The 25,961-nt window shown below is 34.7% G+C and overlaps 1 protein-coding gene and 4 long non-coding RNA genes across 7 annotated transcripts in view; all 5 read left to right on the top strand.

Annotated features, from left to right (window-relative positions):
- LOC137582296 (uncharacterized) lies at positions 1-1,811 on the top strand. The gene is made up of 2 exons (XR_011033269.1): positions 1-374; positions 1,138-1,811. It is a non-coding gene; the product is annotated as an uncharacterized lncRNA (long non-coding RNA).
- Positions 1,812-4,236: 2,425 nt separating this feature from the next.
- On the top strand, positions 4,237-6,275 carry LOC137582261 (uncharacterized). Its single transcript, XR_011033266.1, has 2 exons — positions 4,237-4,615; positions 5,382-6,275. It is a non-coding gene; the product is annotated as an uncharacterized lncRNA (long non-coding RNA).
- A 2,211-nt stretch (positions 6,276-8,486) lies between these two features.
- LOC137582254 (uncharacterized) lies at positions 8,487-10,519 on the top strand. Its single transcript, XR_011033265.1, has 2 exons — positions 8,487-8,860; positions 9,625-10,519. It is a non-coding gene; the product is annotated as an uncharacterized lncRNA (long non-coding RNA).
- Positions 10,520-12,680: 2,161 nt separating this feature from the next.
- On the top strand, positions 12,681-14,719 carry LOC137582159 (uncharacterized). Its single transcript, XR_011033262.1, has 2 exons — positions 12,681-13,060; positions 13,825-14,719. It is a non-coding gene; the product is annotated as an uncharacterized lncRNA (long non-coding RNA).
- Positions 14,720-16,930: 2,211 nt separating this feature from the next.
- Positions 16,931-25,961, top strand: part of Cad87A (cadherin-87A) — a 51,668-nt gene continuing 42,637 nt past the window's right edge. For 2 of the 3 annotated variants that reach the window (XM_068296187.1, XM_068296186.1), the window contains exons 1-2: positions 16,933-17,303; positions 18,069-18,282. The gene's annotated coding sequence lies outside the window, so the exon portion shown is untranslated. Of the gene's footprint in view, positions 17,304-18,068; positions 18,283-25,961 lie in introns of all 3 variants that reach the window. The other variant, XM_068296188.1, reaches the window with a different exon arrangement.

The following is a 25,961-nucleotide window of genomic DNA, read 5'->3' as shown; positions in this document are numbered from 1 at the left end:
GTTTGTTTGTTTGTTGTTGCTTTTTTTTCTTCAGAATTTTTTTGGTATTCATGGTGAACGGTTGTGCGGTCGGTCGATGTCGGCGAGATTGTTGTTTAAAAATTTGTTAAAAATATTCTAAAATCTTGGGAGATAACAATAAACGGAATTTTCGGGATTTGTTAAAAAAAATGCACACACGTGTGTGTATGTGAATGTGTTTGTGTGGATTGTGAAATACCGTTTTATTTATTAATAATAAATAATAATAAAAAGTGTTTTTGTGTGTGTCCATGTGTGGGAAAAATGTGAAAAAGAAGAAATAGAAGCAACAAATAAGCCAAGAAAGAGCGTGCAAAGCAAGAACGAGAAGCGGTCGCGTCGGCGCAGCGTAGGTAAATAATTTAATGTGTGTGTGTGTGTAAGTGTTTGAGTGTTTGCTGTGTGTGTGTTTGGTGGTTTTTTGGAATAAAGCAACAATTTAATTACGAATCAAATCAGTTCAATTACAAACAATTACAAATATGTGTAATTTGCTTTCAATTGCCGTTTGCCATTTGCATTGTAACTGTAATTACATTTCCAAATGGAAGAACCAAAGAGACACACTCTGAATGTGTGGGCCAGAAAGAGATGAAGATAGAGAAAGAGAAGAAAAAAGTTGTTGTGCCATATTCTGCTCTCCTCTAGCTAAATGGCGTAATCGTAATCTTTTGTGCCCTCTTTTAATGATTTAATTAAAAGTGTAAAATTGCAAGCCGAAATTCAATTTAGATCCATTGACTCGTAGTTTGTGTGTGGGTAAAAGAGAGAACGAGATAGAGAGAGAGAGTGAGTGCTATGCAATGCTGTGGGTGTTGGGGGTCATTCTCATATACACACACACATACACATATTTGTACGGCTGACATTGAAGGCTTTTTACATGTTTATTTTGTACGTGCAACGCGTGCCGACCCAGAGTATTCATTTTATTTTTTATGCTTCATCAATTTAAATTTAAAAAACAAAAAACAAAAAACCAAAATGTTGACCATCTGCATTTGTGTTTGTTTTGATTTCATTGTTAAAAATGTGAAAGAGTTTTTTTTTTTTTTTTTTTGCTGCGTTTTGCCCTTCATAAGTTAAATGGCAATTTACTTATTTATTTATTTGCAGTCGAAAAGAAAGAGAGAGGAGAGAGAGAGATAGAGTGAGACAGACAGGTGATAGAGATTCAGCAAAAATCACTGTTAAAACGATTGCGTCGGCGTTTGGATCACATTCCGAAAGAGGCGACCTTTAAGGCGACCAATAGTCTCAGTGGTCCTGTGGCCACTGCCAATGAGCTAGAGCAACCCGCTCACATTATGGTTGGCAGTTAGTATCAGTTTTAGTAGGCAACAACAACAACAACAACGACAACAACAACAAAAGCGAAGCGCTGGTCGCGACGCCCCTACAAAAACTGATTACCAAAAAAGTCTTAAAAATCTAAACACAAAAAAAAAACGAAAAAACTATTAAGAACAATTCCAAGCAGTATTCAAAATGAGAGAAACAAACAAAATAAAAAAAAATGTGGAGGAGATTGAAACATAATTTCGAATTATGCTCAGGTTGTGAACGTAAATGTGTGCATGAAAAATCATCCCAGAATATGGATATATCCATACATATACATACATATATGTATGTATATTCGATTCAAGCAATATCCACTAAAAAACAAAAAAAAAAAAATCATCGCCCCAAATACAAAAACAAAACAAACAAAAACCAATTGCAATTTTTGTCGTCTAAAATATTAACGACAAGACAAGAAATGTAGTAGAAAAAGAAGCATTAAACACGTAATGAAAATCGTAAACTATTAGCAAATTTTTTAAGTGTAAATATTGTAATAATAAAAAAAACAGACAGAAAAATAAAACAAGATACATGAACTCTTAGTCAATAAGTTGAAAAATTAAAAACAAAAATAGAATTATATATAAATATATATATATAACTTTAGCTTTGTTAGTTGCAATTGTTGCAGTGTTTTTCGATCAACCCCAACAACAATTTAGACAGATCAATTAATGCAGAATACAAACAAAAGCAAAAACTAAACAAATTACATTAAAAAAAGTGTTTGGCATAACAACAACAACAAGAACAACAACTACAAAATTAAAGCAAAGTCGAAAAACGTTTACTATAAATATTATTAGCCATAAGTATTATTATTTATATACAAAACAAGAAAAAGAAAAAAACAAGAAAAACAAAGAACAACTTAAAACAAAGTTTTATAAAAAAAAAAAAATGAAAAAAATTAAAAAAAAATCTAAAAAAATCATAAAAAATCCAAGCAAATATAAAGAATTTGTTGAAAAAAAAAACACTCACTTGATTTTGTTATTAACAAGAGATTTGAAAGGTTTGGAATCGGCCATCAAAGATCGTAACAAGGAAGAAATTTATGAAATCCTGGAAAATTTAACGGATTTTGATAGATGAACATTGCACTGTGGTTAAAAACACCAATATTTTGGCATTAATTAAAATATTCCAAACAGGATAATTAGAGTGCCCTTAATGACTTACGCTTTGCCAAAGTCAGCTGCTTCAGGTTTGCACTTAGTTATTGAAAAAAGGCACGAAAGCTTCTTCGATTTTCAGCGTTCATTAAACTTTATATTTTGCAATTGTGACAAAGTTTAATTATGGAAAACATTCAAGAAGGTATGTCAAATAAGGTATTTACATGGGTTTTGTGGTCATTGTGATTTAGTGCCCAATGTGTTGCTATGTGAATTTCTAAATCAAAACTAAAACTTATTTCTGCGTTTCGTGAATTGTAACTTTAGAGTCGAGAAAGGTATTTAAAATGTCTTCGCTAAATCCAATATTGAAAAGACTTCTTGCTCATTTTTGCCCCTTTACGAAATAATCGACATGTTGCACGAGTTCTGCAACTCCATTCTGCTAAAAGTGCGGAGCAGCAACAGTCGCCAAGACAACGCATCGGAAGATCAACTTAAAGTAATTGAGCTTAAAGTCAAATAATTTGTTAGATTTATTAATTATAATTTGCCAAAATGCAATCGAGTGCTGGAACGGCTTAAAGATAAGCACCCACGTATAGTGGTTCAACCGAAAGCCTAGAAAAGGAAGACGATTCTGAAGTCACTGATGAAGACTCTTATGATTCGAATTGTATTGAATTGGAAGGAGAAGAAAGTGATGACTAAATTAACATTTTTGTCCAGATCTTGAAAGCAAATCGAGAAAAATAAAATTATCTGTGATAGCCTATGCTTATCTGTTACATTTTTTAATGTTTCCTGCAGCAAATAAGATGGATCAAAACTAACGTTATTGTGGACATGTTAGTTAATATATATACATATATAATGTGTAATAAAATATAAGACAAATATATTCAAAATATATGAATATTAGATTTAAAATGTAAAAAGCATCAAATGTAAACGTGTATGTAAGCAACAATCTTCAATTTTATGTTTTAATCAATTTGTATGAAGTGAAAGGGGGTGTTGGCGGTTTAATTTAAAAAAAAAAAATTGAAATTATATTAAATTCATACTAATATATTATCAAAATTTCAAGCTTCTATCTCTTCAGGGACAATTAATGCCAAAATATCGACGTTTTTTACCCATAGTGCATTGATAACATATAACAAAACATAAAACAAACTTTTCTTCTTAAAATCCGATCTAGGATATACAATACTTTATGGGGTCGCAAACGTCTCCTCCTCTACAAACATCTCAGCAATTTGAGGTATAACAAAAGTTAATGACAATATCAATCATAAGTAGTGAAATGATGAAAAAAGTCAAAGTCGCCACGATACCCTACCAACAAGGCCAATTCGCCCAACTACTGTGCAACTAGTTTTCACTTTTGAAACTAACCTTGCATTAAATGAAACATAGGGGCGCTTTACACACATTTGTCCGCGTGGCGCCACAGTGGCATTGAATAATTTTGCACACTGGCGCCAGTTCACCAACACGAATTTTTCTGGGCTTTCTATTACTCGCACCCTTAGGACTATTACTCGCACCCTTAGCACTATTACTCGCACCCTTAGGACTATTACTCGCACCCTTAGCACTATTACTCGCACCCTTAGGACTATTACTCGCACCCTTAGCACTATTACTCGCACCTTTGCGGCGAGAGGGCAAAAAGTTGCGGCGAGAGGCGAATTGGGCTCGCCGAGCGAATTGATTTCGCCATGTTGTTGATTCACCTGTTGCGCCCGCGTTTGTTTGTTTGTTGTTGCTTTTTTTTCTTCAGAATTTTTTTGGTATTCATGGTGAACGGTTGTGCGGTCGGTCGATGTCGGCGAGATTGTTGTTTAAAAATTTGTTAAAAATATTCTAAAATCTTGGGAGATAACAATAAACGGAATTTTCGGGATTTGTTAAAAAAAATGCACACACGTGTGTGTATGTGAATGTGTTTGTGTGGATTGTGAAATACCGTTTTATTTATTAATAATAAATAATAATAAAAAGTGTTTTTGTGTGTGTCCATGTGTGGGAAAAATGTGAAAAAGAAGAAATAGAAGCAACAAATAAGCCAAGAAAGAGCGTGCAAAGCAAGAACGAGAAGCGGTCGCGTCGGCGCAGCGTAGGTAAATAATTTAATGTGTGTGTGTGTGTAAGTGTTTGAGTGTTTGCTGTGTGTGTGTTTGGTGGTTTTTTGGAATAAAGCAACAATTTAATTACGAATCAAATCAGTTCAATTACAAACAATTACAAATATGTGTAATTTGCTTTCAATTGCCGTTTGCCATTTGCATTGTAACTGTAATTACATTTCCAAATGGAAGAACCAAAGAGACACACTCTGAATGTGTGGGCCAGAAAGAGATGAAGATAGAGAAAGAGAAGAAAAAAGTTGTTGTGCCATATTCTGCTCTCCTCTAGCTAAATGGCGTAATCGTAATCTTTTGTGCCCTCTTTTAATGATTTAATTAAAAGTGTAAAATTGCAAGCCGAAATTCAATTTAGATCCATTGACTCGTAGTTTGTGTGTGGGTAAAAGAGAGAACGAGATAGAGAGAGAGAGTGAGTGCTATGCAATGCTGTGGGTGTTGGGGGTCATTCTCATATACACACACACATACACATATTTGTACGGCTGACATTGAAGGCTTTTTACATGTTTATTTTGTACGTGCAACGCGTGCCGACCCAGAGTATTCATTTTATTTTTTATGCTTCATCAATTTAAATTTAAAAAACAAAAAACAAAAAACCAAAATGTTGACCATCTGCATTTGTGTTTGTTTTGATTTCATTGTTAAAAATGTGAAAGAGTTTTTTTTTTTTTTTTTTTTTTGCTGCGGTTTGCCCTTCATAAGTTAAATGGCAATTTACTTATTTATTTATTTGCAGTCGAAAAGAAAGAGAGAGGAGAGAGAGAGATAGAGTGAGACAGACAGGTGATAGAGATTCAGCAAAAATCACTGTTAAAACGATTGCGTCGGCGTTTGGATCACATTCCGAAAGAGGCGACCTTTAAGGCGACCAATAGTCTCAGTGGTCCTGTGGCCACTGCCAATGAGCTAGAGCAACCCGCTCACATTATGGTTGGCAGTTAGTATCAGTTTTAGTAGGCAACAACAACAACAACAACGACAACAACAACAAAAGCGAAGCGCTGGTCGCGACGCCCCTACAAAAACTGATTACCAAAAAAGTCTTAAAAATCTAAACACAAAAAAAAAAAAAAAAACTATTAAGAACAATTCCAAGCAGTATTCAAAATGAGAGAAACAAACAAAATAACAAAAAATGTGGAGGAGATTGAAACATAATTTCGAATTATGCTCAGGTTGTGAACGTAAATGTGTGCATGAAAAATCATCCCAGAATATGGATATATCCATACATATACATACATATATGTATGTATATTCGATTCAAGCAATATCCACTAAAAAACAAAAAAAAAACAAAATCATCGCCCCAAATACAAAAACAAAACAAACAAAAACCAATTGCAATTTTTGTCGTCTAAAATATTAACGACAAGACAAGAAATGTAGTAGAAAAAGAAGCATTAAACACGTAATGAAAATCGTAAACTATTAGCAAATTTTTTAAGTGTAAATATTGTAATAATAAAAAAACAGACAGAAAAATAAAACAAGATACATGAACTCTTAGTCAATAAGTTGAAAAATTAAAAACAAAAATAGAATTATATATAAATATATATATATAACTTTAGCTTTGTTAGTTGCAATTGTTGCAGTGTTTTTCGATCAACCCCAACAACAATTTAGACAGATCAATTAATGCAGAATACAAACAAAAGCAAAAACTAAACAAATTACATTAAAAAAAGTGTTTGGCATAACAACAACAACAAGAACAACAACTACAAAATTAAAGCAAAGTCGAAAAACGTTTACTATAAATATTATTAGCCATAAGTATTATTATTTATATACAAAACAAGAAAAAGAAAAAAAACAAGAAAAACAAAGAACAACTTAAAACAAAGTTTTATAAAAAAAAAAAAGAAAAAAAAATTAAAAAAAATCTAAAAAAATCATAAAAAATCCAAGCAAATATAAAGAATTTGTTGAAAAAAAAAAACACTCACTTGATTTTGTTATTAACAAGAGATTTGAAAGGTTTGGAATCGGCCATCAAAGATCGTAACAAGGAAGAAATTTATGAAATCCTGGAAAATTTAACGGATTTTGATAGATGAACATTGCACTGTGGTTAAAAACACCAATATTTTGGCATTAATTAAAATATTCCAAACAGGATAATTAGAGTGCCCTTAATGACTTACGCTTTGCCAAAGTCAGCTGCTTCAGGTTTGCACTTAGTTATTGAAAAAAGGCACGAAAGCTTCTTCGATTTTCAGCGTTCATTAAACTTTATATTTTGCAATTGTGACAAAGTTTAATTATGGAAAACATTCAAGAAGGTATGTCAAATAAGGTATTTACATGGGTTTTGTGGTCATTGTGATTTAGTGCCCAATGTGTTGCTATGTGAATTTCTAAATCAAAACTAAAACTTATTTCTGCGTTTCGTGAATTGTAACTTTAGAGTCGAGAAAGGTATTTAAAATGTCTTCGCTAAATCCAATATTGAAAAGACTTCTTGCTCATTTTTGCCCCTTTACGAAATAATCGACATGTTGCACGAGTTCTGCAACTCCATTCTGCTAAAAGTGCGGAGCAGCAACAGTCGCCAAGACAACGCATCGGAAGATCAACTTAAAGTAATTGAGCTTAAAGTCAAATAATTTGTTAGATTTATTAATTATAATTTGCCAAAATGCAATCGAGTGCTGGAACGGCTTAAAGATAAGCACCCACGTATAGTGGTTCAACCGAAAGCCTAGAAAAGGAAGACGATTCTGAAGTCACTGATGAAGACTCTTATGATTCGAATTGTATTGAATTGGAAGGAGAAGAAAGTGATGACTAAATTAACATTTTTGTCCAGATCTTGAAAGCAAATCGAGAAAAATAAAATTATCTGTGATAGCCTATGCTTATCTGTTACATTTTTTAATGTTTCCTGCAGCAAATAAGATGGATCAAAACTAACGTTATTGTGGACATGTTAGTTAATATATATACATATATAATGTGTAATAAAATATAAGACAAATATATTCAAAATATATGAATATTAGATTTAAAATGTAAAAAGCATCAAATGTAAACGTGTATGTAAGCAACAATCTTCAATTTTATGTTTTAATCAATTTGTATGAAGTGAAAGGGGGTGTTGGCGGTTTAATTTAAAAAAAAAAATTGAAATTATATTAAATTCATACTAATATATTATCAAAATTTCAAGCTTCTATCTCTTCAGGGACAATTAATGCCAAAATATCGACGTTTTTTACCCATAGTGCATTGATAACATATAACAAAACATAAAACAAACTTTTCTTCTTAAAATCCGATCTAGGATATACAATACTTTATGGGGTCGCAAACGTCTCCTCCTCTACAAACATCTCAGCAATTTGAGGTATAACAAAAGTTAATGACAATATCAATCATAAGTAGTGAAATGATGAAAAAAGTCAAAGTCGCCACGATACCCTACCAACAAGGCCAATTCGCCCAACTACTGTGCAACTAGTTTTCACTTTTGAAACTAACCTTGCATTAAATGAAACATAGGGGCGCTTTACACACATTTGTCCGCGTGGCGCCACAGTGGCATTGAATAATTTTGCACACTGGCGCCAGTTCACCAACACGAATTTTTCTGGGCTTTCTATTACTCGCACCCTTAGGACTATTACTCGCACCCTTAGCACTATTACTCGCACCCTTAGGACTATTACTCGCACCCTTAGCACTATTACTCGCACCCTTAGGACTATTACTCGCACCCTTAGCACTATTACTCGCACCTTTGCGGCGAGAGGGCAAAAAGTTGCGGCGAGAGGCGAATTGGGCTCGCCGAGCGAATTGATTTCGCCATGTTGTTGATTCACCTGTTGCGCCCGCGTTTGTTTGTTTGTTGTTGCTTTTTTTTTCTTCAGAATTTTTTTGGTATTCATGGTGAACGGTTGTGCGGTCGGTCGATGTCGGCGAGATTGTTGTTTAAAAATTTGTTAAAAATATTCTAAAATCTTGGGAGATAACAATAAACGGAATTTTCGGGATTTGTTAAAAAAAATGCACACACGTGTGTGTATGTGAATGTGTTTGTGTGGATTGTGAAATACCGTTTTATTTATTAATAATAAATAATAATAAAAAGTGTTTTTGTGTGTGTCCATGTGTGGGAAAAATGTGAAAAAGAAGAAATAGAAGCAACAAATAAGCCAAGAAAGAGCGTGCAAAGCAAGAACGAGAAGCGGTCGCGTCGGCGCAGCGTAGGTAAATAATTTAATGTGTGTGTGTGTGTAAGTGTTTGAGTGTTTGCTGTGTGTGTGTTTGGTGGTTTTTTGGAATAAAGCAACAATTTAATTACGAATCAAATCAGTTCAATTACAAACAATTACAAATATGTGTAATTTGCTTTCAATTGCCGTTTGCCATTTGCATTGTAACTGTAATTACATTTCCAAATGGAAGAACCAAAGAGACACACTCTGAATGTGTGGGCCAGAAAGAGATGAAGATAGAGAAAGAGAAGAAAAAAGTTGTTGTGCCATATTCTGCTCTCCTCTAGCTAAATGGCGTAATCGTAATCTTTTGTGCCCTCTTTTAATGATTTAATTAAAAGTGTAAAATTGCAAGCCGAAATTCAATTTAGATCCATTGACTCGTAGTTTGTGTGTGGGTAAAAGAGAGAACGAGATAGAGAGAGAGAGTGAGTGCTATGCAATGCTGTGGGTGTTGGGGGTCATTCTCATATACACACACACATACACATATTTGTACGGCTGACATTGAAGGCTTTTTACATGTTTATTTTGTACGTGCAACGCGTGCCGACCCAGAGTATTCATTTTATTTTTTATGCTTCATCAATTTAAATTTAAAAAACAAAAAACAAAAAACCAAAATGTTGACCATCTGCATTTGTGTTTGTTTTGATTTCATTGTTAAAAATGTGAAAGAGTTTTTTTTTTTTTTTTTTTTGCTGCGGTTTGCCCTTCATAAGTTAAATGGCAATTTACTTATTTATTTATTTGCAGTCGAAAAGAAAGAGAGAGGAGAGAGAGAGATAGAGTGAGACAGACAGGTGATAGAGATTCAGCAAAAATCACTGTTAAAACGATTGCGTCGGCGTTTGGATCACATTCCGAAAGAGGCGACCTTTAAGGCGACCAATAGTCTCAGTGGTCCTGTGGCCACTGCCAATGAGCTAGAGCAACCCGCTCACATTATGGTTGGCAGTTAGTATCAGTTTTAGTAGGCAACAACAACAACAACAACGACAACAACAACAAAAGCGAAGCGCTGGTCGCGACGCCCCTACAAAAACTGATTACCAAAAAAGTCTTAAAAATCTAAACACAAAAAAAAAAACGAAAAAACTATTAAGAACAATTCCAAGCAGTATTCAAAATGAGAGAAACAAACAAAATAACAAAAAATGTGGAGGAGATTGAAACATAATTTCGAATTATGCTCAGGTTGTGAACGTAAATGTGTGCATGAAAAATCATCCCAGAATATGGATATATCCATACATATACATACATATATGTATGTATATTCGATTCAAGCAATATCCACTAAAAAACAAAAAAAAACAAAATCATCGCCCCAAATACAAAAACAAAACAAACAAAAACCAATTGCAATTTTTGTCGTCTAAAATATTAACGACAAGACAAGAAATGTAGTAGAAAAAGAAGCATTAAACACGTAATGAAAATCGTAAACTATTAGCAAATTTTTTAAGTGTAAATATTGTAATAATAAAAAAACAGACAGAAAAATAAAACAAGATACATGAACTCTTAGTCAATAAGTTGAAAAATTAAAAACAAAAATAGAATTATATATAAATATATATATATAACTTTAGCTTTGTTAGTTGCAATTGTTGCAGTGTTTTTCGATCAACCCCAACAACAATTTAGACAGATCAATTAATGCAGAATACAAACAAAAGCAAAAACTAAACAAATTACATTAAAAAAAGTGTTTGGCATAACAACAACAACAAGAACAACAACTAGCCATAAGTATTATTATTTATATACAAAACAAGAAAAAGAAAAAAACAAGAAAAACAAAGAACAACTTAAAACAAAGTTTTATAAAAAAAAAAAAAATGAAAAAAATTAAAAAAAAATCTAAAAAAATCATAAAAAATCCAAGCAAATATAAAGAATTTGTTGAAAAAAAAAAACACTCACTTGATTTTGTTATTAACAAGAGATTTGAAAGGTTTGGAATCGGCCATCAAAGATCGTAACAAGGAAGAAATTTATGAAATCCTGGAAAATTTAACGGATTTTGATAGATGAACATTGCACTGTGGTTAAAAACACCAATATTTTGGCATTAATTAAAATATTCCAAACAGGATAATTAGAGTGCCCTTAATGACTTACGCTTTGCCAAAGTCAGCTGCTTCAGGTTTGCACTTAGTTATTGAAAAAAGGCACGAAAGCTTCTTCGATTTTCAGCGTTCATTAAACTTTATATTTTGCAATTGTGACAAAGTTTAATTATGGAAAACATTCAAGAAGGTATGTCAAATAAGGTATTTACATGGGTTTTGTGGTCATTGTGATTTAGTGCCCAATGTGTTGCTATGTGAATTTCTAAATCAAAACTAAAACTTATTTCTGCGTTTCGTGAATTGTAACTTTAGAGTCGAGAAAGGTATTTAAAATGTCTTCGCTAAATCCAATATTGAAAAGACTTCTTGCTCATTTTTGCCCCTTTACGAAATAATCGACATGTTGCACGAGTTCTGCAACTCCATTCTGCTAAAAGTGCGGAGCAGCAACAGTCGCCAAGACAACGCATCGGAAGATCAACTTAAAGTAATTGAGCTTAAAGTCAAATAATTTGTTAGATTTATTAATTATAATTTGCCAAAATGCAATCGAGTGCTGGAACGGCTTAAAGATAAGCACCCACGTATAGTGGTTCAACCGAAAGCCTAGAAAAGGAAGACGATTCTGAAGTCACTGATGAAGACTCTTATGATTCGAATTGTATTGAATTGGAAGGAGAAGAAAGTGATGACTAAATTAACATTTTTGTCCAGATCTTGAAAGCAAATCGAGAAAAATAAAATTATCTGTGATAGCCTATGCTTATCTGTTACATTTTTTAATGTTTCCTGCAGCAAATAAGATGGATCAAAACTAACGTTATTGTGGACATGTTAGTTAATATATATACATATATAATGTGTAATAAAATATAAGACAAATATATTCAAAATATATGAATATTAGATTTAAAATGTAAAAAGCATCAAATGTAAACGTGTATGTAAGCAACAATCTTCAATTTTATGTTTTAATCAATTTGTATGAAGTGAAAGGGGGTGTTGGCGGTTTAATTTAAAAAAAAAAAATTGAAATTATATTAAATTCATACTAATATATTATCAAAATTTCAAGCTTCTATCTCTTCAGGGACAATTAATGCCAAAATATCGACGTTTTTTACCCATAGTGCATTGATAACATATAACAAAACATAAAACAAACTTTTCTTCTTAAAATCCGATCTAGGATATACAATACTTTATGGGGTCGCAAACGTCTCCTCCTCTACAAACATCTCAGCAATTTGAGGTATAACAAAAGTTAATGACAATATCAATCATAAGTAGTGAAATGATGAAAAAAGTCAAAGTCGCCACGATACCCTACCAACAAGGCCAATTCGCCCAACTACTGTGCAACTAGTTTTCACTTTTGAAACTAACCTTGCATTAAATGAAACATAGGGGCGCTTTACACACATTTGTCCGCGTGGCGCCACAGTGGCATTGAATAATTTTGCACACTGGCGCCAGTTCACCAACACGAATTTTTCTGGGCTTTCTATTACTCGCACCCTTAGGACTATTACTCGCACCCTTAGCACTATTACTCGCACCCTTAGGACTATTACTCGCACCCTTAGCACTATTACTCGCACCCTTAGGACTATTACTCGCACCCTTAGCACTATTACTCGCACCTTTGCGGCGAGAGGGCAAAAAGTTGCGGCGAGAGGCGAATTGGGCTCGCCGAGCGAATTGATTTCGCCATGTTGTTGATTCACCTGTTGCGCCCGCGTTTGTTTGTTTGTTGTTGCTTTTTTTTCTTCAGAATTTTTTTGGTATTCATGGTGAACGGTTGTGCGGTCGGTCGATGTCGGCGAGATTGTTGTTTAAAAATTTGTTAAAAATATTCTAAAATCTTGGGAGATAACAATAAACGGAATTTTCGGGATTTGTTAAAAAAAATGCACACACGTGTGTGTATGTGAATGTGTTTGTGTGGATTGTGAAATACCGTTTTATTTATTAATAATAAATAATAATAAAAAGTGTTTTTGTGTGTGTCCATGTGTGGGAAAAATGTGAAAAAGAAGAAATAGAAGCAACAAATAAGCCAAGAAAGAGCGTGCAAAGCAAGAACGAGAAGCGGTCGCGTCGGCGCAGCGTAGGTAAATAATTTAATGTGTGTGTGTGTGTAAGTGTTTGAGTGTTTGCTGTGTGTGTGTTTGGTGGTTTTTTGGAATAAAGCAACAATTTAATTACGAATCAAATCAGTTCAATTACAAACAATTACAAATATGTGTAATTTGCTTTCAATTGCCGTTTGCCATTTGCATTGTAACTGTAATTACATTTCCAAATGGAAGAACCAAAGAGACACACTCTGAATGTGTGGGCCAGAAAGAGATGAAGATAGAGAAAGAGAAGAAAAAAGTTGTTGTGCCATATTCTGCTCTCCTCTAGCTAAATGGCGTAATCGTAATCTTTTGTGCCCTCTTTTAATGATTTAATTAAAAGTGTAAAATTGCAAGCCGAAATTCAATTTAGATCCATTGACTCGTAGTTTGTGTGTGGGTAAAAGAGAGAACGAGATAGAGAGAGAGAGTGAGTGCTATGCAATGCTGTGGGTGTTGGGGGTCATTCTCATATACACACACACATACACATATTTGTACGGCTGACATTGAAGGCTTTTTACATGTTTATTTTGTACGTGCAACGCGTGCCGACCCAGAGTATTCATTTTATTTTTTATGCTTCATCAATTTAAATTTAAAAAACAAAAAACAAAAAACCAAAATGTTGACCATCTGCATTTGTGTTTGTTTTGATTTCATTGTTAAAAATGTGAAAGAGTTTTTTTTTTTTTTTTTTTTGCTGCGGTTTGCCCTTCATAAGTTAAATGGCAATTTACTTATTTATTTATTTGCAGTCGAAAAGAAAGAGAGAGGAGAGAGAGAGATAGAGTGAGACAGACAGGTGATAGAGATTCAGCAAAAATCACTGTTAAAACGATTGCGTCGGCGTTTGGATCACATTCCGAAAGAGGCGACCTTTAAGGCGACCAATAGTCTCAGTGGTCCTGTGGCCACTGCCAATGAGCTAGAGCAACCCGCTCACATTATGGTTGGCAGTTAGTATCAGTTTTAGTAGGCAACAACAACAACAACAACGACAACAACAACAAAAGCGAAGCGCTGGTCGCGACGCCCCTACAAAAACTGATTACCAAAAAAGTCTTAAAAATCTAAACACAAAAAAAAAAACGAAAAAACTATTAAGAACAATTCCAAGCAGTATTCAAAATGAGAGAAACAAACAAAATAACAAAAAATGTGGAGGAGATTGAAACATAATTTCGAATTATGCTCAGGTTGTGAACGTAAATGTGTGCATGAAAAATCATCCCAGAATATGGATATATCCATACATATACATACATATATGTATGTATATTCGATTCAAGCAATATCCACTAAAAAACAAAAAAAAACAAAATCATCGCCCCAAATACAAAAACAAAACAAACAAAAACCAATTGCAATTTTTGTCGTCTAAAATATTAACGACAAGACAAGAAATGTAGTAGAAAAAGAAGCATTAAACACGTAATGAAAATCGTAAACTATTAGCAAATTTTTTAAGTGTAAATATTGTAATAATAAAAAAACAGACAGAAAAATAAAACAAGATACATGAACTCTTAGTCAATAAGTTGAAAAATTAAAAACAAAAATAGAATTATATATAAATATATATATATAACTTTAGCTTTGTTAGTTGCAATTGTTGCAGTGTTTTTCGATCAACCCCAACAACAATTTAGACAGATCAATTAATGCAGAATACAAACAAAAGCAAAAACTAAACAAATTACATTAAAAAAAGTGTTTGGCATAACAACAACAACAAGAACAACAACTACAAAATTAAAGCAAAGTCGAAAAACGTTTACTATAAATATTATTAGCCATAAGTATTATTATTTATATACAAAACAAGAAAAAGAAAAAAACAAGAAAAACAAAGAACAACTTAAAACAAAGTTTTATAAAAAAAAAAAAAAAAAAAAAATTAAAAAAAATCTAAAAAAATCATAAAAAATCCAAGCAAATATAAAGAATTTGTTGAAAAAAAAAACACTCACTTGATTTTGTTATTAACAAGAGATTTGAAAGGTTTGGAATCGGCCATCAAAGATCGTAACAAGGAAGAAATTTATGAAATCCTGGAAAATTTAACGGATTTTGATAGATGAACATTGCACTGTGGTTAAAAACACCAATATTTTGGCATTAATTAAAATATTCCAAACAGGATAATTAGAGTGCCCTTAATGACTTACGCTTTGCCAAAGTCAGCTGCTTCAGGTTTGCACTTAGTTATTGAAAAAAGGCACGAAAGCTTCTTCGATTTTCAGCGTTCATTAAACTTTATATTTTGCAATTGTGACAAAGTTTAATTATGGAAAACATTCAAGAAGGTATGTCAAATAAGGTATTTACATGGGTTTTGTGGTCATTGTGATTTAGTGCCCAATGTGTTGCTATGTGAATTTCTAAATCAAAACTAAAACTTATTTCTGCGTTTCGTGAATTGTAACTTTAGAGTCGAGAAAGGTATTTAAAATGTCTTCGCTAAATCCAATATTGAAAAGACTTCTTGCTCATTTTTGCCCCTTTACGAAATAATCGACATGTTGCACGAGTTCTGCAACTCCATTCTGCTAAAAGTGCGGAGCAGCAACAGTCGCCAAGACAACGCATCGGAAGATCAACTTAAAGTAATTGAGCTTAAAGTCAAATAATTTGTTAGATTTATTAATTATAATTTGCCAAAATGCAATCGAGTGCTGGAACGGCTTAAAGATAAGCACCCACGTATAGTGGTTCAACCGAAAGCCTAGAAAAGGAAGACGATTCTGAAGTCACTGATGAAGACTCTTATGATTCGAATTGTATTGAATTGGAAGGAGAAGAAAGTGATGACTAAATTAACATTTTTGTCCAGATCTTGAAAGCAAATCGAGAAAAATAAAATTATCTGTGATAGCCTATGCTTATCTGTTACATTTTTTAATGTTTCCTGCAGCAAATAAGATGGATCAAAACTAACGTTATTGTGGACATGTTAGTTAATATATATACATATATAATGTGTAATAAAATATAAGACAAATATATTCAAAATATATGAATATTAGATTTAAAATGTAAAAAGCATCAAATGTAAACGTGTATGTAAGCAACAATCTTCAATTTTATGTTTTAATCAATTTGTATGAAGTGAAAGGGGGTGTTGGCGGTTTAATTTAAAAAAAAAAAATTGAAATTATATTAAATTCATACTAATATATTATCAAAATTTCAAGCTTCTATCTCTTCAGGGACAATTAATGCCAAAATATCGACGTTTTTTACCCATAGTGCATTGATAACATATAACAAAACATAAAACAAACTTTTCTTCTTAAAATCCGATCTAGGATATACAATACTTTATGGGGTCGCAAACGTCTCCTCCTCTACAAACATCTCAGCAATTTGAGGTATAACAAAAGTTAATGACAATATCAATCATAAGTAGTGAAATGATGAAAAAAAGTCAAAGTCGCCACGATACCCTACCAACAAGGCCAATTCGCCCAACTACTGTGCAACTAGTTTTCACTTTTGAAACTAACCTTGCATTAAATGAAACATAGGGGCGCTTTACACACATTTGTCCGCGTGGCGCCACAGTGGCATTGAATAATTTTGCACACTGGCGCCAGTTCACCAACACGAATTTTTCTGGGCTTTCTATTACTCGCACCCTTAGGACTATTACTCGCACCCTTAGCACTATTACTCGCACCCTTAGGACTATTACTCGCACCCTTAGCACTATTACTCGCACCCTTAGGACTATTACTCGCACCCTTAGCACTATTACTCGCACCTTTGCGGCGAGAGGGCAAAAAGTTGCGGCGAGAGGCGAATTGGGCTCGCCGAGCGAATTGATTTCGCCATGTTGTTGATTCACCTGTTGCGCCCGCGTTTGTTTGTTTGTTGTTGCTTTTTTTTCTTCAGAATTTTTTTGGTATTCATGGTGAACGGTTGTGCGGTCGGTCGATGTCGGCGAGATTGTTGTTTAAAAATTTGTTAAAAATATTCTAAAATCTTGGGAGATAACAATAAACGGAATTTTCGGGATTTGTTAAAAAAAATGCACACACGTGTGTGTATGTGAATGTGTTTGTGTGGATTGTGAAATACCGTTTTATTTATTAATAATAAATAATAATAAAAAGTGTTTTTGTGTGTGTCCATGTGTGGGAAAAATGTGAAAAAGAAGAAATAGAAGCAACAAATAAGCCAAGAAAGAGCGTGCAAAGCAAGAACGAGAAGCGGTCGCGTCGGCGCAGCGTAGGTAAATAATTTAATGTGTGTGTGTGTGTAAGTGTTTGAGTGTTTGCTGTGTGTGTGTTTGGTGGTTTTTTGGAATAAAGCAACAATTTAATTACGAATCAAATCAGTTCAATTACAAACAATTACAAATATGTGTAATTTGCTTTCAATTGCCGTTTGCCATTTGCATTGTAACTGTAATTACATTTCCAAATGGAAGAACCAAAGAGACACACTCTGAATGTGTGGGCCAGAAAGAGATGAAGATAGAGAAAGAGAAGAAAAAAGTTGTTGTGCCATATTCTGCTCTCCTCTAGCTAAATGGCGTAATCGTAATCTTTTGTGCCCTCTTTTAATGATTTAATTAAAAGTGTAAAATTGCAAGCCGAAATTCAATTTAGATCCATTGACTCGTAGTTTGTGTGTGGGTAAAAGAGAGAACGAGATAGAGAGAGAGAGTGAGTGCTATGCAATGCTGTGGGTGTTGGGGGTCATTCTCATATACACACACACATACACATATTTGTACGGCTGACATTGAAGGCTTTTTACATGTTTATTTTGTACGTGCAACGCGTGCCGACCCAGAGTATTCATTTTATTTTTTATGCTTCATCAATTTAAATTTAAAAAACAAAAAACAAAAAACCAAAATGTTGACCATCTGCATTTGTGTTTGTTTTGATTTCATTGTTAAAAATGTGAAAGAGTTTTTTTTTTTTTTTTTTTTTGCTGCGGTTTGCCCTTCATAAGTTAAATGGCAATTTACTTATTTATTTATTTGCAGTCGAAAAGAAAGAGAGAGGAGAGAGAGAGATAGAGTGAGACAGACAGGTGATAGAGATTCAGCAAAAATCACTGTTAAAACGATTGCGTCGGCGTTTGGATCACATTCCGAAAGAGGCGACCTTTAAGGCGACCAATAGCAGCAGCAACAACAAGAACAACAAATTCAACTGCAACAGCCACTAGGGGTGGTGCGGTACGGTGGTGCCGGCGGGGTAAGTGAATTTCCAATTTCTTTTACCTTGTGATAATGATGACACGCCTCCCCCAGTCCAAACGGCACTCATGTGAAAACATTTTTGCGTAGAAATTACATATTGTTGCCGTTCCTGCTTATTTTATGGGTCGCCGCTGTCGTCTTCGTCTTCGTCATCATCAGCAGCAGCAGCAGCAATAACGCTTTTTTTATTTTTTTTACTCATCAAAGCACAAAAACATCCAAGGCGGGCCTCAATTATGTTAATTATGAAAAAGAAAAAAGAGGCCCTCGAAAAGAAAATAAAAATCAACAACAACAACAAAAACAAGTCAGCCGCTAAAGTGGAACGCGTACAGGTTGCCTTGGTAGTGATTGCTAATTGCAAAAGAACACATACACTCACACATTCATGTGTCTGCTTAGAATTTCATATAACGTATTTACCATCCTCCCAAATCATATGATTTCCCATATAAATTCAAGCCAATCTGATATATTTATTTTTGGACTTTTGCTCTCCCATAATGATCATAATGATCTTTTAATGGGGCGCCGCCATTCACTCTATCGATTTAACATTTTTAGATCTTCTCTTCGCTCTGTATTTGATTTCCTTTAATGATGTGTGTCTTATGGTTTTGAACATCAACATTAAATTACATAGACGAAGAGTAAGACAAAAGTTTACGAAAACAAATGTGATTATGATGGAGGAATTGGTGTTAATTATGATTGGACGAATATTGTGTGACCCAGTTTCCATTCGAAAGAAACCTCTCAATATGGGAATTTGTATACAATGTATGTATGTATGTATGTATGTATGTGTATGTAACTTTGTAGATGGGCAATATTTTGACGATGCTGGAACGTGATCAAATGAAAATCGAAGAAAACACTTACTAAATCATCTTATACTTCCGTTCTGTAACAAACACACTCATTTGAAATTCTTCCGGTTTCGAAAGTGATGAATAATTGACTTACAATGTCATAATTTCTCATCATTAAAACATTTTGGTTAGACAAATTCTGCACAAAATTTCCAATTCCCCACTAATTCTTATGAAAAAGATATTTTAGAGTTTATATCTTTATTTGTATTTATTTACCGATCTTATATTTGCAATTTAAAAAACATTTTATAAAGATACATATGTTAGTCTGTTAGTTCCCTTTTAGAATTTTGGACAGGAAGGTTTGTTTGTGTTGGGATAATGAATGATGTATGTATAGTGTGTTTCAAATAGTTCGCAACATATCTTATAGCACCCCAGTAATGGAAACCCATGTACCCTGGAACTTAAAGGAGTTTTATAATGTTAGGGTGGCGAATTTCATCACTGGGCTGTCCTGTCCACATCGAATAAAGTTGATGATTGCAGATGACAAACTTCCGCCATACTTGAGTGGTGTATTGGATTGCTCTAAGTATGGCAAAAGTGTGTGGGGAGTAATCCATTGTAATATTATGAAAATTCTGACATTACTGATATCCATCCAACCTGGCTCATGTCTTTATTACTAACCATCAATACAAAAACCTAAATTCTTGTTTGACCGATGATCACTGCAGATTTCTGCTCAGTTTTGAAATATTTTTTATAGTTTAATGGAGAAAATTGAACAATTATTTAATTTAGGCCTTTTTGATTTTTAAGTTTCGCTTACATGGCTTTTTTCTTCTTTCTTCTTTTTGCATGATTTCCAAATCTACATCATATTTTTTTCAGTTTTCCAATAAAAGGAGACTCTAAAAGATAAAGTTACTACACAAGAGAGTGTGTATGTATGTGTAGTAAATTGTTTGTTTGTTTCATAAATAAATAAGTGTATGGGCCAGACTATGGGAAAATAAATTGAAATATCTCAATCCACAGTGTTTTTTTTTTTTTTTTATATTCAACACTTTACATTCAACAAAATATAAACGACCATTCCAACAGACCAGCCCACAAACAAACACACGCCCACCAGTCCAAAAAGACAGCCGCCTCCATGGCATATCAGATTTCTTTATTTCTTTTCATCCTTCTCTCGTTTTAACCCATTTTGAAAATGTGGTTTGGGGCCAGACTGGGCTGGACCGGCCTGAAATGGGCTGAAAGAAAAGCGTTAAGTTTCACAAAATGAACTTCCTTCCTGCTTTTGCTGCTGGCTGTGTCTTCTTCCTGTCGCGACTGACCAGACCCAGTTCCACTTTCTTTCTTATAGCTTATCCTTCGGGCCCGCCGCCAAAAATGTTTGGTTTGAAAACTTTTTGCTAACGTACCTAGAGAGAGCGGTCCGTGCAAACTTTAAGCGCATTTTTGGCTTTTTTCACACATACCCATACACACATACTACATACATACACATATACGTATGTATGTATGTACATGTGTATATAAAGTTGTCTAGGCGCCATCGAACAATACAGTTGGGCGGTGGGTCGGTAGGTAGGTTCTTCGTATGGGCGGACATGCAGCCAAAACAACCAGTTAATTTTCAAATTGTGCAGAGTACCAAAAAGTGCAACAACACCGTAGGAGGTGCAGAAGGGTGGTATGAGGTGGGTGACTTGATTTGATATGCCACAACTAGTTCAAAACTATAGCCAGGGCCTGCGCTGAAGCACTCTGGGGAGTTTTCGATCTGGTTTGTTCGCCTGGCCAAGAACCAACAACAACAATATCGAAACAACAACAGCTGGCCACAAAACTGGACGGTCGACTAGAGAGAAAAAGAGAGAGAGACTCTAGAGAGACCTCCACCAAATGTGTTAGCTTCGTCATTGCAAAAGGCATAAAACTTGTTTCTGTCTAAACATGGAGGCTCGCAGAGGCCCCGTCACCCACTCTTCTCCACCTCAAAGCGCCCCACTGCAATGGAAGCCAGTCTGAACTATCTTCCGGCTAAGCGCGACTATAATAAAAACAACAACCAGCAGCAGCAGCAGCAACCAGCAGAGTTTCAACGCAGTTCCGTCGACGGTTTGTGTAGATTTTCTATTGTTAAGGCGTTTCCCAAAAAAACAGAGAAAAGAAGAAAAACAGCCGACGTCGCCGTCTTCTTGCTCTTGTTGTAACAGCGTCGCCGTCGTCGTTGTCGGCAATTGCCATTGTTTGGTTGCATTAATGTGGTGATTTCGAAATTACGAAATTCTCCAGTATTTCAGTGGGTCTGAGAGGCGAGTGATGGGAAACAACAGAGAAAGATATGGGTGGGGAGAGATTACTGTTCCTGATCCATTGTGGCATTCGTTGCGATAAAATTGATTGTAAAAGCGCGGTCAGACATGCTGAGGAAATGAACACGGCCAGCAGAATTGCTTTATACCCTAGTCAAATTGGCACTATCGAAAACTATATCAGATTATATACAGAGTTACATCAAGAACGTCAATTGGGACAACTAGTTAAAAACTTAGTAAATCAGATTATATATAGTTTGACTAAGTTTTTAACTATTTGTCCTTATTCAAGTTCAAGTCAATTTGATAATGATATGTACATATGTATATACTAAGATGGTCTTGGCTTGGCTTGGCTAAGTCATTAACTTAAAGTAAGAATATACAATAATTTCTTATTTGTCATTATTCTGTTTGAGTCCTCTTCATGTATCTTTTACATGGAGAATTGAATGGTATCTAGTGGACATAGTCGCCTTAAATTGTATGTCAACTAACGACAAACTATTCAACTAAATAACTACATGTGTTAATCACTTACTCTAATTATTTCAAACTGCATAATAATTCTTAACGAAAAGGAACTTTGTCCCAATTAATTTCATTCCCATTCAGAGAAGCACTTCCAAACGTTGTGATTTATTGGTCATAGTTTATCTTGAAACATAAATCAAAAACCCGTAAACTATAAACTATAGACATGTGATGCAGCAGTTATAGTCGTTCCGGTATGTCCACCATTTGGCAATTGTTTTTTTGTGTCTTCCTTCCTTAACGCTTCCTTCCGCTGGTTGTTGCTTCTGGTTAATGGCCAAAAACTGAAAGAGCAAGTGGGCAAACTGCACACACACCCACACACAGAGAAATTTTTAATCAAGCAGCCACCCACCCTAAAACAGCGGACCGTAACCATGCATCAGTAACAGGAATATCTGAAGCAGCATCTGCAGCAGCTGTGATTCCACTGAAGGGGAAAGGGCCACGCAGCCCAGAGCAAGTGTTTCGGGAGCCCTGGCAAAAAATGCAATCAACGTCAAATGTGCTTGGAAACTTTGTGCAAAATAATAGAAAAGCCATTAATTTCACTTCTCGTCGAAGAATCCAATGCCGCTCCAGCTCCACTAGTTGGGACATATGGCGGATAGAAAGGATAATGAAGAGAAAAGATGGGGGAAGAAAGCAAAGCAAAGAAGACAAAATAAAAGTAAAGTAATTTTTAATTATGCGCATAACGTGAGAAAACTTTGATTTGATTGGAATTACACTTAATGCGATTATTGGCTGGACCCATCACAATTAACGTTTTTTTCTGTTTAGTTTCCAGCAAATTCTCATTAGTATAAAAAAAGTAAAAACCCCCAAAAAACTCGTGAAAAGTTTTGCAACATATGCAAAGCACTTTTCATTAGTAACAACCGCTAATTTCACTTAGCGGTATACCAACAGCAGGCAGTGGAGAGGGACTAGACTTTGCCCCTTTCACCCATAACAAGTTTAAAATTTAATTTCATATTAAAAACATTCAAAAAATTGAAAACAGGTTGGAAAAATACACAAACAGAAAAAATACCAATTCCAATTCCATTTTGATTTAAGAAACCAAGCACGTTAAAGAACTAATTGATAACTCATTGAACTAAATGTTTAATTAACAATTATCTACCACTTTCCTGAAAAGTTTTCTCAACTTTTGATCATGTCGTTGTTGTTGATCATAATTAAATGTCTCTGGAATCGATTTACTTTACATTTATGAATGACAATGACCTCTTCCCCTCATCCTCCTATCCACCAACTATTGGCCCCATCGTCGTCCATGGGTCATCGTTCACTGACTTTTTGCAGAGTTAGAAAAAAGTTTAACTAGCCAGCTCAGCCAGCAGCTAATGCAATAAACAACTTTACTTTTTTTGCTGTTGTTAGTTAGTCGGTTAGTTGGTGTACTGCATTAAACTTGTCAAATGAAGTCGCTTTTGAAGTTAGATTGGCAACTGATGATGACCCAGGGATGATGAGTTGCCTCCGGGGCAAACAGATCCCAGACCCTAGACCCTAGACAGACACGTGTCCCCATTGTAGACATGGATTAGAGTCAAATGTTGTGGAAAATGTTTTTCCAGTAAATGCTGTCGAAAAAGTATTTATAATTGCCAGCCTTAGGGGTCTCAGACTAAAGCTAAATCCGGTTCAGTGTTGATATTTCGTCCTTAAATTGTTTGAATAGTGAAACGAGAGGTGGTTGATAAGTTGAGTGAAGTATAAAATAAAAGTGAGTTAACTAAAACATAATTTAGCAAGTATTTTAATTGTTTCAAAGATACCCATAAACTTTTCAGTTAACCCACTGACATTCGTTCATGTTGCCCTCACACACAAAATGCCATCATATTTTGCTCCAACGGTGTCTAACAAAGCAATTAGAGCCACGGATACGCCAACACCGTTGAGTTTGTTAAGTAAACGACACACACACAGACAGAGACAGAGGCGGAGAGGCGAAGGATGCGATGAAGAGGAGGTAGAGCCCTTGGGGTATATTCATTAGGCCGGGGTTGGAACGGAAGTAAGTTGGGTTTGGAGTCCGTTGCTGGCAGGCAACTTATGGGTCACTTGTTCAAGGAGAAGAATATTTTCAAAAAGTTTTTTACCTCCTCCAACTTGTTGTTGTTATTCGCTGTGTCCAAAAGTTGTCCGTTGGCATTCGGTGGGTGGAGCGGTGTGCGAGGGGTCCTAATGAGCGCTCGCTTCTTTTACAATGAATATAATTAAATGCGTCCAAGGTGTAAACTAGCGAATTGTTTGATCCCATTCAGTCAAGCTTCGTCACTTTTGCTTTTTCAACAGTTTTTTCCACGTCCATTTATTCTCCGCTGCTCCTTTTTAGGTAGCCCTTCATCTTTTTTCTCCTTTTGTGCTTGCTCAGCATAGAATATTGTGAAAGTTTTCTTTTGGGCTCAGCAGTTTTTGTTTTTGTTTGTGTAGTTGTCTATCTTTTGCATTCGTGGGTTGCTTGGTGAGTATTAACAAGTTGATTTGGTTTAGGGTTAACAAATTGTTGTTTTTTTTTTTCACTTAGAGAGATTATGATACACAAAATAATCAGAAAGAAAAAAGAAGAATACAAATTTGAACTCTGTTCTTCACATTAAACTCTTGCAGCGTTTCTTTAAAAATAGCTCAAGTTAAAATAGATTACAAATTGCTTGTAAGAACAATGAACTTGAAAACAGAAATTTTGAATACATTTTTGTATATGGTTGTTAAACTTTTGTATTAACCCCCTTACCTTTCTCGAGGGCATTCTTGAATGCGTTCTCCTACTCTAGTTTCAACAGGAACTTGATCGGTACAAAACATGACATGGATGAGTCCTGTTTCGCCTGAAGAGAGAGCCGAACTGAATTACTTAAAATTGCGAGTTGATTTGCTTAATGGGTTAGTCTATTACTCAGTGTGTTTTTTGTTTGAAAACTTCTTATGCAACTTGATAATGATTTTAGGTGGAAGGGAAAGAAAGAAGGGAAATGTCATGGCATCCAATTACTTTCACCTTTTGGCTAGGATGTTGTTGCACTATTGCTGATGTTGCATCAACTGCAGCTGCTTCTTAATCAGCGGGATAATGAGTCTGGCAAAAAAAAAAGAGAGAACAAAAAGGAAAAGGACTATGTCCTACTGACTGCTGACTACTGACTGTGTTGTCGCTGTGTGCCTAATTAAAAGAGTTGTTGCCGGTGTCAAAGAAGTGAGCTCGAGCAGCAGCGTTGGCCGCACTGAATCAACTTTCTATGGCACCACTTTCGCTGTCCCCCTTACCCCTCTGCTGCCGTCAACACCATCCTCTTCATGTCACATTCCACTCCTCGATGAATATTCTTGTTCTGCATTAGCATTGAATGAGAGACACAGAAACCAGTTTCTTTGACTTTGGTGATGCTGGTGAGACACAAAAACAAAAAAAAAAAAAAAAAAAAAAACAAAAAATGAAGAAACAACAACAATTTTGTTTGCTTTTTTATTTAACCAATGCTTTAACCATAAAAACAAATAAAAACCACTTGGTAGATAAACAAACGACTGACACTGTGCCACAATGGCACAAATACTTCATTTCACTCCTTGTTGTCTTCCTCTTCTATCACCCATTTCTTAATTTGTTTTGCAGGTGTGTCTTTAGATGATATTATATTTCTTACTTTTTACTTGCAATAGCCCTGCAACCACCCACCCACTCACCTGCCTCACCTGCCCCTTTTCCTGCTGCACTTTGTGGCTTTCACTTCAATTTCAGATTCTGCTTGCCGCTTTTTATTTTATTCCTTTTCATTTCTCGGCATTTCTTTTGTGTCAGAGTCAGAGGAAATATATTTAATATTTTGTCTGTATATTGACGATTGTTTATGACAGTCAAGTAGAAGATTCGAATACTAGAAACACCAAAAATTGAGTTTTTTTTTAAGTTTTAGGACAAAGATTAAAAGAGAAAATGAAGAAATTACCCAAGTAGTTAAAAAGGGCTGTAA

The sequence above is a fragment of the Drosophila tropicalis genome, unplaced genomic scaffold (genome assembly GCF_018151085.1).
Source record: "Drosophila tropicalis isolate 14030-0801.00 unplaced genomic scaffold, ASM1815108v1 contig_859, whole genome shotgun sequence".
Taxonomy (NCBI): Eukaryota; Metazoa; Arthropoda; class Insecta; order Diptera; family Drosophilidae; genus Drosophila; species Drosophila tropicalis.
This window is presented reverse-complemented; position numbering and strand designations above follow the sequence as displayed.